We start from the raw sequence: 13,719 nt of genomic DNA, 5'->3' as shown, positions 1-13,719 counted from the left end.
TTTATTAGAAATTGCTAATTCTTATCTCTAGTTTAATTATAAATTGTATCTATTTTTCAGTGGTAATGTTATTTTTTCATTTTAAACTCTTCCCAATATGTACTAAATATGTTCCATTCTTAGTATCTTTCAAATGTATCTGTTTATTTCCGTGATTTCATTTGTTTGTCTTATGCACAGACCTCTTTACTTGTGCTGAGCCAAACGTTTCATAACCTGTTTCGTCTTTCTAGTGATGGTTTTTAAAGGGTTTCCTGTTTCAGAAAGGTGTAGTTTTAGGGAAAATCCCTAAACTCCAGCTCAGTTTATCGGAAGCAACACTCTCTTCTCACTTTGATGCTTGTATCTCCATCATGTTTCTAGAATGTGTAACCAGTTGTTTACATTTTGTTAGAATGTCTCCATGCAATCTTTCTCTAGGTGGCCTGTCCCTGGAGTACCACAGACTAGAGCTATGCTGTGATCCTTGTAGCATCTTGGTCATCCTGGACAGAAATGACCCTTCCCAGACCATGGTCAGTCAGTCAGTTGTACCTCTTCGAGCTGGTTCTTCAGAAGAGCTGTGCTCTGCTCTGTCGCAGAGAGGTGCGTCGCTCTGTGTGTTTTTAGGTTGAGCCTGGGCAGCGCGTGCAATGCTCTGCGAGGAATGGAATAAAAGCTCCGCTCATTTCCCCGCCCATTTTTTCTATTGGGGAGAAAAGGAGGCGGGACTGTGCCGCGTTGCCCTGCATATCCAAAGCAAGCCCCCTGCTAGAAAGATGCTGAGTCTCCAAGCCATGAGCTTGACTCTTTCATCTTTTTAACAATGTGCATCATACACAATGTATTCCTGTGGATAATTATTGTTGCTTCTTTTGTGATGTTAGGCTGCAATCTTTCCTCCTGTCTTCCTCCAAGCTTCATATAAGCTAGGGGATAGCAGGAAAGGATTTGGACAATGGCAGTCAATACTTTGTCTGAAGCCAAATAACAACACCATCAGAAACAAGAATTGGCATAGCCAATAGGTCTCGCCTTTGGGAACTTATAAGTGTTTAGCCATGCAACAGTTGGTGTTGTTGCACTAAGGATATTGTGCTGCATAACTAAATACTTTTAAGGTCCCAAAAGCGAGACCTATTGGCTATGCCAATGCTTGTGTCAAATGGTGTAAATCCGTTCAGTAGTTGTTGAGCTATTAAAGGAAAAAAATATATATATCTGGGCGTACCCTAACCCCCGAGCACAAGCTTGGCTCTAATTGGCTGCCAACACTTCAAACCAGGAAGTGTTGGCAGCCATCTTGTGCCTCGCATCAAGAGAAAATCAGTTTTGGATCGTTCCCACTGTGCTTAGCACAACTGCTTCTTGAGGTAACCAGCAGCAATTCAGCTAAAGAGATATACCGATGCGCGCGGTACTCCCCTGCAGATGCGTTGTTCATATTAATGAAACTCCGTTTATAGAGGGTGGGTGGGCAGATACCTGAGCACCGCCCGCCCCCGGCCACGGGTGAGGCAGTAATGTGTCTATCGTGCCTGACTGCGAGACGTGCACCGCCCTCCCCTCCCGGTGAGGTGCACACCGCTCTGCCCCCACTGCCTCCAGTGCTGTGTCTGGCTGCTAGAGGTCGCTGTTGGAAAGTGCAGAGGATCAGCCGACGATGCCTGTAGGAGAGCTGTGCCTGCCTCGCTCAGCCCGGCTGTTGCCCTGCCTACCTCCTGGCCGCTGCCCCGCCTCAGTGTGTCTGGTCTCTGAGCCTACTCAGCCGCAGCCCCAGCAGGACCGCCCTAGATCCGCCGGGCCGATGCTTGGAGTCCGGATAGCCGAACTGTGCGCAGCGCGATGCTGACGCTGTTGTTGCTGCTCGCCTGCGTCACCAGGGCCTGAGCTCTGGAGGTAAGATGCCGTGGTGTGCTGTGCTCTCTGTCTTCCGTGGGAGGATCATCCCCTTCCCTACTGGTACACGGAGCAAGTGGCCCCCGATGTGGACGAGGCTGCAACCGGTCCTTCTGGACACCGCACTGTACACGGGCTGGTGCCCCCGACCCATGGTGCCGTGCTCCTGATGGCTATATGATCTCATCTCTGTGTGCTCCACTGTTCGCTTGCTGCCTCCACCGTGTGTGCTAACCTAGGTTGCCCGGCCTTGTATTATTCCGAGTACAAGAGATCATCGCTGTAATGTTTACAACAAGCGTGTACAGTGACAGCTAGCTGTATGTGTGCTTCCAGCTGTGCCCTGCCAACCGGATGTGGGTTTGTGCACATGTACCTGTGAGTCTCCCATCATTGTGTTCCCCTCTTGCCCCAGGATACGTTCTCTCCATTGTGTATATTCAGCTGTGGTTTAGTCGCCTTGCCATATACCACCAGTAGTGAGGCAATTAAGACATGAGCCCGGGTGCAAGCAAGGAAAATTGTTCCTTGACTGCTACTAGGTTAGAAAAATGCAGAAATGTCAAGGTTCATTGGGCCCTTTAGGAGTCTGGGGTCCGGTGCCACTGCGCCTGCTTCACCAATGGTAGCCACGCCCCCGCCATATAATATGGTCAGCTTGGCATATGCTTCCTCCGAGCTGTGTGCCACCATGATAACGCCAGCTTGGTATATGCATCTAGCTGTGTGCGCCCTTGATATAGTGCCCCCTTCTTGCTCCAGTGCAGTCACTGCCTCCTACACTCCCAGCCTGGTGTGCAGTATGTATATGTGTACTCCTTCCGAATGGAGCCGAATACATTCACCTGTAGTACAGGCTGCTTGATATATGCACCCACCTCGGTGGCACATCTCCCAACTACGTAGCACACTTTATGTAGTGTCCTTTCTTCCTGATTCCTGCTTTGTGTGCCCTCCTACACTACTGGGGCTGCTGTGCTGATTTACATCCATGGACCCTGTCTTGTTATCATTTGTATATTTCCACGTCGGGCGGTGAGCGCGCGCATCTCACACTCTGTGCCTTGTGTGATGCTACTGTAGATTCGGAGTATGGTTGGTGGTGCCTGTTGATGCCTTCTGTGTTGCCCCACTTGTGAGCCCTTCGGTGAGCCACCCATGAACACCTGTGGAGGGGCTCAGTTTGTGCTTACTGTCTGCTCTTCCTGACAGTAGGGGGCCGATTCCGATCCTGTATTTTTTTTCCCCATACAACTCGTATCAGTAAATTTTTCCATACAAATCATACAAGTCCCGTCCGACCCGTAAAGTACGATTCGTCTGGGAAAAATACAACTTTTCCCGATCCGATATTACGGATCGGCCCGATCCGTACAAATCGGATTGGGAAAAGTTGTACGAGACGGACCCGGACACTTTTCCGAACAAAATGTAAAAATGCAGTCCAACCGTACTAGTACGATCCGGACCGGCTTTCCGATTTACGATTTGTACGGAAAACATCCCGTACACGGGGAATGCCATTACCCGCTACGAAGCGAACTTTGCACGACTCGTATCCCGGGAAAAGTTGTTCCTGGGGTGCGAGTCGTACAGGCATACACCCCCATGCGTTGTGTATGTACAGTGTGTACCCCCAGTGTGCATGTACTGTGCGTACCCCCAACATCGCATACCCCAACATCGCGTACCCCAACTTCGCGTACCCCAATATCGCGTATGTACGGTGCATACATACGCGATGTTGGGGTACGTGATGTTGGGGTACACGATGTTGGGGGTATGCACAGTACATGCGCACTGGGGGTACGCACCGTACATACACAACGCACGGGGGTGTATGCCTGTACAACTCGTACCCCTGGGGACTCTGCTTTTACGGCTGTTTTTGGCTCCCGTAAGAAAAGAGCCGTACGGAGTGCCGTAGGGACGAATCGCACTTGCTGGGCCGGAAACCGCTGCTTAAATACGTACAGACGTCGCGTACAAGCTGTTCCGGATCAGAATCGTTGGTTTATTTTAGCTGTATGGTCTTTTGTACGATTTGAATGGAAAGAGGTTTTCTGTACGAATCGTACTTCCTAGGTTGTAAGAAAAGTTTATCGGGTACGAGTCGTACGGAAAAACGCTCCATACAATGATTTGTACAGCCTTTTTCCAGGATTGGAATCGGCCCCTAGGTGTTAAGTGGTTTCTCCTCGTGGGTGAGTGTGTGCTGCCTGGGTTTTTCCCCCTCGCAGCTTGTTTGCTGTGGAGCCCGGTTTCTTGCAAGGCATTGTTCGACTTGTAGCAAATCCCTGGGAGACTACGGAGGACAACTTCCGTCCCTTTCCTGCCATTGTAGTGCCGGCCGTCAGCGGTGTGAGGCTCCGCACACATGTCACCGGCCCTGCTTGCCTGGGGTTCGAGAGCCGTGGTCCTACAGGGGATGGCGGCGTCGATAGATGGTGCTGTCTCAGAGTAGGGAGGGGGCGACAGCCTCGTACCCGTCTCCAGTCCTCGCCCAGTAACAGCGCTGTCAGAGGGTTCTGTGTGGTTCGATCACTGCCAGCATTAATGACATCAGAAAGATTATCGGTGAGGGGGCTGGCGGTGTCCCCACCTCCCTGGTATTGAAACGTTACTGTCTACATGTAATGCACCCAGAAGGGCAGTTGAGGCTCACAAAGGAGCTATTTAACATGAGCGTCATCGCGGCCACTGTTATTGATTACAGAACTTGCTCCGCCTCTCCCATCTGTGTGAGATATAGGGGGACAGAGTCCCTGTGGCGTGCACACTAGATGCATACTACCACCGCCATCCTCGGGACAGCCGAACCGGCTGTCATTGACCCACCCAGAACATATGAGCTATGGTTGTAGTGTCCTTCTTTTGTTGAGGACTTCCCCCATCCCTATTGATGCCTGATCTACATAGTCTCCATTCCTTCCACCCTGCCAGCATGTAGTTGGTGGGACATGGGTACTGGCACCTGCTGCATTGTCCTGCTGAGCTCATGGCCACAGCAGGTGTGTGTGATTAACGGGACTGGCTTTCACTTGATAGTATGATTGGCCATTCATTGGTCATCGAACTGTGTACCTATGACGGCTGCTATTTTTAGGTCTCGCCTACGCAGTGCGCATACGCTGCGTAGGAAAGAGACCTCTTGAAATCGATTCAGCTTTGCAGGCAAAAGCGTTCACGCGTTGCATTGCTTTCAATGCAACGCGTGCACGCTTGGCGATTTTCTTGCGAGAGCGAGCGGCGCCATATGTTAGCAATTATTGCGCTCGCTCCCACAAGGGAAACGCTGCCTGCTCTCAGCCACACTCCCCCACCCCCTACTTGCGCGAGGCACGCGCCCTTGTTTTCATTGTGACTGAACTTTTTTTTCCATCAGATCGACTCTGTTGAGTTTGGGAGCATTTTTGCCAGTTGTGTCTGAAAAAGCAACAATGTTACCCATGTGCTGTGCCTACTGTGTAGCATTTCGTTTTCTTCTGCTTATTAACTCTTACAATCTACTCCCTTCCCAGTTTCGTGCATGGAATGTGGGCGCCGCTGAGGGCAGCTTGCCCTGGAGGCATGGCTGAGGTCTCTGCCGAGGAAAGCTCGTGCTCAACCTGAGGGCACTGCAGAGAAAAGCTCACTCTGAGGAGTCCGACACAACAACTCCCGAGAGAAGTGAACACTGCTCGACGAAGCTTAGACTTAGAGCGCTATTCGAAGAAGCTCGGATCGAGAGCATTGCTCAGAGGATCTCACACTGAGTGAAGTTTACTCTGAGCGCATTGCCGATGGAAGCTGGCACCCAGGACATGCTTGAGAGAAGCTCAGGCTGAGAACACATCTGGTGAAAGCGCACACTGGGCACTAGGTAAGGTGTGTTTGGAGGGGAAACTAGGCGGGTAGACAGTAGCGTAGCAAGGGTGCCACAGGCGCGATGCAAGCCCTGGTAGAGTGCTGTTAAGGTGTTAGTTAAAGCAATTTTCAGATTTCAGTGGGCTCTGCAGGGCACTGAGCCTTGGTGCCACTACACCTGCTGCACCAATGGTAGGCACGTCCCTGCGAGTACATGTCATTCTGTGGGTGGGGAATCAAAGGCCTGTGTAGCTCTATGGCGGGGACACTGTCCAAATTGTGTTATTTTGGGAACATGGCGTCATCTGTTGAAGTGAGGGAACACACCGGGTGGTGAGGGAGTGCGCAGGGGGGCACATTTGTGCTGTTTATTCACCACTTAATAGCTAGAGCTGCCGACTTTGAAGCAGGGGAACCAGTGTCGAGTCTGGCGGAGCCTCAAGCATCCTGTGATTCTGGGCCACTCACTTAATCTCCCCATGCCTAAAAAAGAATTTGTCCGTGTGTAATGCAACTGGTGCTCAGGTAAAGCGCTCTGATACCTTCGGCCCGGGTCAAATTCACACTTTATAAAACTGCAAAAATTAATAAATACATAAAGAAAACAATCTGTGATGTACCGCAGCATTTTTGGACTATGGGTGCTCTTTTCCACATTGTATTGTTTTTTTCGTTGACTGTGTGGTTACAGCTCGCGGTTTTATTCTATGCACTGTTTGATAATGTTTTGTAAAATATGGCCTGGCCTATCTCTTCACCAAGAATCTCAGAAGTCCATTATGAATGTGTGCGCCAAATGACTTAGCGGTTTATGTAGTTCGCCTGGGATCAACGGTTGTCCATTCCACAATTCCTGATATGAGCACTCTGCCTGTGAGGGCATTCACCAGTCGAATCTATAGCTTCAGTGTTGGGCACGTGTGCTATGTTTAATGTAAGTTGCCGTGAAGGCTTTTAAAGCTTTCTGTTGGAAAGGACTGAATAATATGTTTTGAATTTCCAGTAAACACATTTTGACGGTAGGGGGAGATTTAATACCCACTACTCTTGGCGGCGGATCTACCTACCTTGGAATCCTTCAACACAGTAGCCATCTTGTTTTGGATGTGATTGTTTGTTGAATAAACAACACACATCGTTCTGAATTTGATAGTTCACTGCTTTTACGTCACTTGGCGCCGGAAAGCCCCTTTAGCAGTTCAGAACTCTAGAAATAAAATTAATTAATATGCCTTGTTGGATGGCAGGGGCAGTTGAGAGTTCATTATTAGCTGATTTTGTGGTATATCCAAACAGTGTTGGATGATTGTGAGAAAGAAAAAAAAGCATTGGCATAGCCAATAGGTCTCGCCTTTGGGACCTTATAAATGTTTAGCCATGCAACAGTTGATGTTATTGCACCAAGGATATTGTGCTGCATAACTAAATACTTATAAGGTCCCAAAGGCGAGACCTATTGGCTATGCCAATGCTTGTTATATATTGTATGTATTTATTGCATTTGCACTTTTATTGTCATGCGACCGAAATAAAGTACTTTGATGATGAGAACTGGGGTGTAATGCAGAGGGTGTGAGATTCAGGGGACAGCATACCTATAGGAAAGCCTACCCTCTCTGAATGCCTGCCAACATATGAGATCTGAAATGCAGGGGTCAGCCACCCTCAGAGACCTCCCCTACTGAGGTGACCCCTGCACTTCTGGGGTGTGAGATGAAAATGTCATCTTTCTTCAGCTTGTCAGCTCCCGACCCTCCCCCCCCACACACACACACATCTGTAAGCCTAAGGATGTGAGATGCAGAGGGGTGGACTCCCTCAGGGAAAACCAGATCCTTTGTCAGCCCCCCCACACCACACCTGTAAGCCTCAGGGTGTGAGATGCAGAGGGGTGGACTCCCTCAGGGAAAACCAGATTCGGCATTGGGCCTTCTACATCGCTCCTAGCGTTGTGTGACTTGCCACTACTCATGAGGGCCTCCTCTTCACATCTGGAATTCTTGGGCCTGGCCATTGGAGTAGTCCCGCCCTGGATGTGGCGCCCAGCCCCAAGATAAACTCCACAGATGGTGGTTCTACAAAACTACATAACAAACTGAGGGGCCTATTGCACTTCTGAGGTCCACTTTCCTCTGGCCTTGTCACCCCTCCTTCTCTCCCACACCTATGAGCATGGGGTGTGTGGCAGGGTTGGATTAGGATAAAATATCGCCCTGTGCACACCCAAATAAGTGGCCCTCATTTGCATATTGCCTTTTTGCACAACACTGCTTTAGCAAAGTTTTATGAAAAGAAAGGGGGTGAGGGGCATGTTTTATTAACTTGACTTAGGTGGGAAAAAAATGCACAGATTAGTTCACACTGCTGAGCCCCACGTGAATGCAAGTGAGACTACTTCTGCTCAGGCCCCCTGTCCCCGCTCAATCAGCATACATTAATGGGCCGGCCCAGCGAAAGAAAGGGAGTGACACATCCGCCCATCTGCCTCTAGAAAGGCCATTCAGGCACCCACTGGTCCGCTGGCGGCATCCTATCAGCACAGACAGCCCACAGGCTGCCCAAAAAAGCAGCTCACAGCTGGAATTCGGCTACCGGCCCTTCAGCCATTTCCCGAGTGCCCACGTTACCAATCCGACCCTAGTGTGTGAGAAGCAGAGGGCTCGCCTCCATGTGTAAAGCACCCCAACACTCCTGCCAGCAACTGGTGAGATGACTTCCATGTGGGATTCCGTCTGGTCTTTGCTACCCTCTGGGGTGTTAGGAGCAGCTAAGCTGTCGCCCCCCATCACGTGTCTTGGTGATTTATGGGGCACAGTTGGCTCCCGGCTCCCACCGGGATACCTTTGGTACACGTAAAACTATGCTTGAGTGTAAGTGCAGTAACCACCCAATGTTCTGTTCCCTCGGGCGGCAGCTGGTGTTGGTGCGGGGCTCCTCAAGACGAGCTTGGTCAGGTGGTGCCTGCGGAGAGTGGGTTGGATGGCCGGCGGGGGAGGTAAACAGAGGGCCGGAAATGAGTGTTCGTCCGGGAATGTGCTCTCGCGGTGAACCTCCCACCCACAACAGTTGTGCTGAACCTGTCAGTGCGGAGCGGGCCCAGGCCTTCATGTTGTGTGTACAGACGGATGAAAGATGGAGCTGGGAAAATGGCACCTCTGCAGTGCAGCAGGGGAGGGCTCTGGTGTAGGCAGGAGGGAGCAGGACTGAAACCTCAGGCAGCACCCCCCCTTCCCTCCACATGACCCACCCACACCACCTTGCTATGTGAAAATACCGCCAGAGGATACACGTATAACCTGTTGTTCAGAAGCTGCCTTTCCTTTTATCCCCTTTACTGGGTGTCTGATTAAGGAGAAAGGGAGGAATGCTTTCAGAAACCCTTGGCCCTATCTGCCGGGCTCCGTCTCCTTCTACCCCACCCCCTCCCTCCGAAATCTGGTATAAGCCGAGATATTGTTTGTAATCGCTGCTGTAGAGGGCCGGGTTACCTCGTTGCCCTGCCCCTTAACTGCTTGGGTAAATGGTTTAACGTTCTGCCAGACTAAACCAAACGCACCTGAAACATACAACTTATCGCATGCACAGTGTTTTGCAAGGATCGACTGGGTGCATTTGCAGGCCAATGTTACTTTGTCCTAATAAAATGAATTTGCGTCAATTCAGTTGTTTAAAGGAAGAATTTGTGCTAGGTATTTACATGTCTGGGTTACAAGAGCCAATGAGCTGTAGTTAAAGGTGCCACCCAACAATCTTTAACCACATTCCTCAAAACATTAGGAAGAACCAGGGCTTTAAGTGGGATGAAAAAACTGGGGGGTCTCTCATAGGGGCGTGGCCTATGTAATTAAGGGCATGGCTTAAAAACACATAAGTTAAAAATCTGTGCTTAGCAGTGTGCCGCCCTACTTGTATTTTGCTGTTTCTGTCATTGCATCCAGATAAATGATACAACAATTAACATCATACCTACAACAAGTCAGGACTATTGGCTTTGTCAATGGTTGCTAGTTGCATAAGATAAATAAGCAGCAACTATGGCTTGTATATAATTTTGAAAAAGCTTCCACTTAAAGCCCTGGTGACACCGGGACAATGTTGCTGCTCCTGAGTTTCAGAAAGAGAAGGGAAATCCAGAGAAAAAATTACTCTTTAAAGGATTTCCCTTCCCCTACAATGCTCACCTGGCATGACATCATGCTGTAACTTCTCAACTAATGAGAAGTGAGCAGTGTGAGCACGCGCACATCAATGTGCCTGCTGTCACTGCAGTCTGGAAAAAAGCGGACCACCTGTGCACAAAACAGAGCCTGATAGAGACCCGTTTCCAGGCCTCCTTTAAAAAACTGACCGTGCTCAGCACCGGTGAGACGTGGCCCACTTAAAGCCCTGGGACGAACTATCTCTAGAACCTGTTTCACTAGTGTTTGCTTCTGATAAAGGAGTATGTAAATAGATTACTGCCCCTTTGAAACACACACCTTTTTCCTCTGTGACTTTACAGTATTTTAGCAGGTACACTGTGACCACTATTTTGTAATTATATCAGAAAGGTTCTTTTTATAACCTTTGTTCAAACTGTACCAATCGTGCATCTAAGCTTTCCAGTGCATCACCAGTGTTCCTAACATCTGGTTATCCGTTTTGCAGATGTATTTCTTTCCTCCTTTATATATGATCCCCTTCCTTTTAGCTTCCATTCTTTCCACCACACTGACTATAGTGCTGCTCGCTGAAGTACGGCCCTCAAACAGTCCAACAGTTTCTCATCGCAATCGGACTGATAAGAGGATTACCCTAATTAGTCCAAATGAAAACATTTATCCCATGCTCAAAAGCTTGCATTTAAATTAGCGCTTTAAAGCTAAGGGTGTGTGTGTAAATATGTATGTATATATATATATGTTTATCACAGCACTCCGTCACTCCACAGCTTGCAGCATGGAAGGAAACGGACCACTAATAGTGCCAAAAAAGTGACGTTTATTGCCTGCTCTGTCCTGACGCGTTTCAGTTCAACAAGAACCTTGATCACATGACACAGGTACAAAGCTTCTTTCCATTTTTAAAGTGACAGTGCAGAAATTGAATGCGTTCACGTGACCTCAGTCAAACTAGACATAGTAGATAGACTTTGAATGTATACAGATTGTTGAAATCGCCTCAAAAATATAAATAGATATAAGTATGGATATAAATATAAATAGACATGCTTGTAACATAAAATTTTAAATGTAAGATTTTTTTTGCTATGTGAAAAAAGTAATGGTTTATGGTAAACATATCCATGGTAGAGTATTGGACCTTATCTATTACACGAAAACGTGTTTCTTGATAAAATGTACTACGATAGCAGCATGTAGTTTCCACGATTTCAACAAAAAAGCCTATAAACTGAAAAAAACATAGGGTACAGGGATGTTATAGTTAGAAATTAGCATTTAAAAAACCTTTGAAATTCACTGAAAAAAACATAGGTTTCAGGTACATTATAGTTAGAGATTAGCATTTAAAAAACCTTATAAATTCACTGAAAAAAACATGGGTTTCAGGGACGTTATAGTTAGTTGGACATTTCACTCGTACAAAACCATAGAAATTTGGCCGTTATAGATAGTTCAGCTAACTATAACTCGCGCCCCCGCAATGCACTGCTGATGACGTCACATATTACATCATTCATGACATGGCCTTCATGATATGGCCAGTGACATCACTGATGACATCACTGATGATGTCATCCAGTGACCGTGTGTTTCTGTAAAGTTTAAATATGTTTTATATATATGACAAGGTGTATTGAAGAATGAGTGGGTGTATAAGTGTTTGGATGGAGGATTTAGTATGTGCCTGACTGACTGTATAAGTGAGTGATTAAATGTGAATTACTGAATGCATGGGTTAGTGACTAAACTGTGTGAATGTCTGTATCAGTGTGTGTGTTGTTGTGTAAGCTGCTGCATGGGTTGGTCAGTAGCAACATGAGTGTCTATATGGGTTATTGATTGGTTGCACGAGTATTTGTATGGGAGGCTGAGTGTGTGGGTGGGTGGGTGGGAGGTGTGTGACTCTGTGCATAGATGTGTGAGTGATTGATTCACTGGGTGTATGGGTTCAAGAGTGCATGTGGAAACAGCTGTATGGGTGGGTGAGTGTATGTATGGGTATGTTGGTGAGTGAATGGATGTCTCAGTGGTACATATCCAAGTAACTACATATCTAAAAGGCAGTGTATGTGAGAGTTGGGGTATATAAATGTCTGAGAGTCAGTGATTGTGAGAGTGGCTGTATGGATGAGTGTGTACTTGTATCAGTGATTGTATAAGAGAGTAAGTATGCGTTAGTATCTGTATAAATAAGTGAGGTGGTGTGTGTATAACTGTATAGGTGAGTAAATGGGAGTGTGATTGATTCTTTGCATGACTGTCTAGGTGTGTGAGTAACTCCATGGATGAGTGGCGGTGTGTGAGGGTCTGTATAGGTGTATGAGTGCATATGATAGTGTTGTATTGATGAGTGACTGCATGTATGAGTGATTGTATGGGTGAATGAGTGGATGTATGTGTAGACCTATGAATCAGTGAGTGCGTATGTAGTAACTGGTATTGGTGTGTCGATGGTTTCGAAAATGGTAGTCTGCATTTTACTGGGTGTATCAAAGGTTATATTAGAGTGTGAGGAGGTGCATCAGATATTCACATGGACGATGTCATCAGTGATGTCATCAGTGATGTCACTGACCATGTCATGAATGATGTAATATGTGACGTCATCAGCAGTGCATTGCCGGGGCGCGAGTTACAGTTAGCTGAACTAACTATAACGGCCGAATTTCTATGGTTTTGTACGAGTGAAATGTCCAACTAACTATAACGTCCCTGAAACCTATGGTTTTTTCAGTGAATTTCTAAGGTTTTTTAAAATGCTAATTTCTAACTATAACGTGCCTGAAACCTATGTTTTTTTCAGTGAAAATAGATTTATATATATATATATATATATATATATATATATATATATATATATATATATATATATATATACCATCCTAAAATAATTGGTTGCTGTTTTTACATGTGGGCCAGGAGAGTGAGGCTAACTCCCAATTTCATCCTACTTGCAATAGTGAATGGCTGCACTTCATGGTCTTGAGTAGGCTGCCACCTGGGAAAACCTACCAGACCAAGACAGTTCCTGAAAAATTGACAACCGGGGGAGTCCAGGGTGGTGTGCTTCGCATGGATCTCACAACAAACTCTACCCATAAAAATATAGCTATATTTTTCCAATTTTCCACAAACCCTGGCAGCCTCTAGAACCTCAAAGAAAAAATATAGAGTACTGATGGCGAACTGCTCCATTTAGCCCCAGAAAAAAGGCTCAGCACAGGGGTGGGGGGGATTAAAGGCACAACAGTTAAGAAGTTAAGCTGTAGTTAAGAGGTATGTTACTTGCTTGAGCCAAAAGCAACATATTTTCTGCTTTCTTAAGAAACATTTTAAACCATTTCTATGTTGCAATTTGGGGTGAATTAAAGGGACATGGACCAGTGTGTTGGTGCCCCACTGAATGTAAAACTGAGACATAAGAGGGATTTGTGTTCTACTGAGTTTATCGACTGTACATTTTCTATTTCATGATACTTATTACTATTTTCTGTTTCCCACCCTACAAACCTTGCCACCCTATCCACCTTACCTTTCATGCAAACTATCTATTCTTGGTCAACTGGAGCCGTAGCCTCGCCTGGAGTTTTATGTGGAACAGCATTTAGCCGGATTGCCATACCAAGCATTTTAGTCACACATGAGTGACGGTGTAGAGAGACATCTTTTTTTCTCCAAAACGTTAAGTAAGGTTCAAATACTGTCTCTCTGTGCTCATCGCCTAAATCACCATGTGAAATTAAAATAATCACTACTGCAGAAGACTGAATGAAAATATTAATATCCAACAAGAAACAAATCTGTGCAAAATAGCATCAAATATGGGTTGAGA

General features: G+C 46.8%; 1 protein-coding gene and 1 non-coding gene across 2 annotated transcripts in view; one reads left to right on the top strand and one right to left on the bottom strand.

Annotated features, from left to right (window-relative positions):
* Nucleotides 1-13,719, bottom strand: part of GDF6 (growth differentiation factor 6) — a 137,213-nt gene that overhangs the window by 39,446 nt on the left and 84,048 nt on the right. The gene's annotated exons all lie outside the window — the stretch shown is intronic.
* Nucleotides 5,227-5,317, top strand: LOC146831015 (small nucleolar SNORD12/SNORD106). Its single transcript, XR_014961770.1, has one exon. It is a non-coding gene; the product is annotated as a small nucleolar SNORD12/SNORD106 (small nucleolar RNA).

This window comes from Triturus cristatus, chromosome 5_1 (genome assembly GCF_964204655.1).
Source record: "Triturus cristatus chromosome 5_1, aTriCri1.1, whole genome shotgun sequence".
Taxonomy (NCBI): domain Eukaryota; kingdom Metazoa; phylum Chordata; class Amphibia; order Caudata; family Salamandridae; genus Triturus; species Triturus cristatus.
The sequence above is the reverse complement of the archived record's forward strand: the minus strand, read 5'-3'. Positions and strand labels throughout refer to the sequence as shown.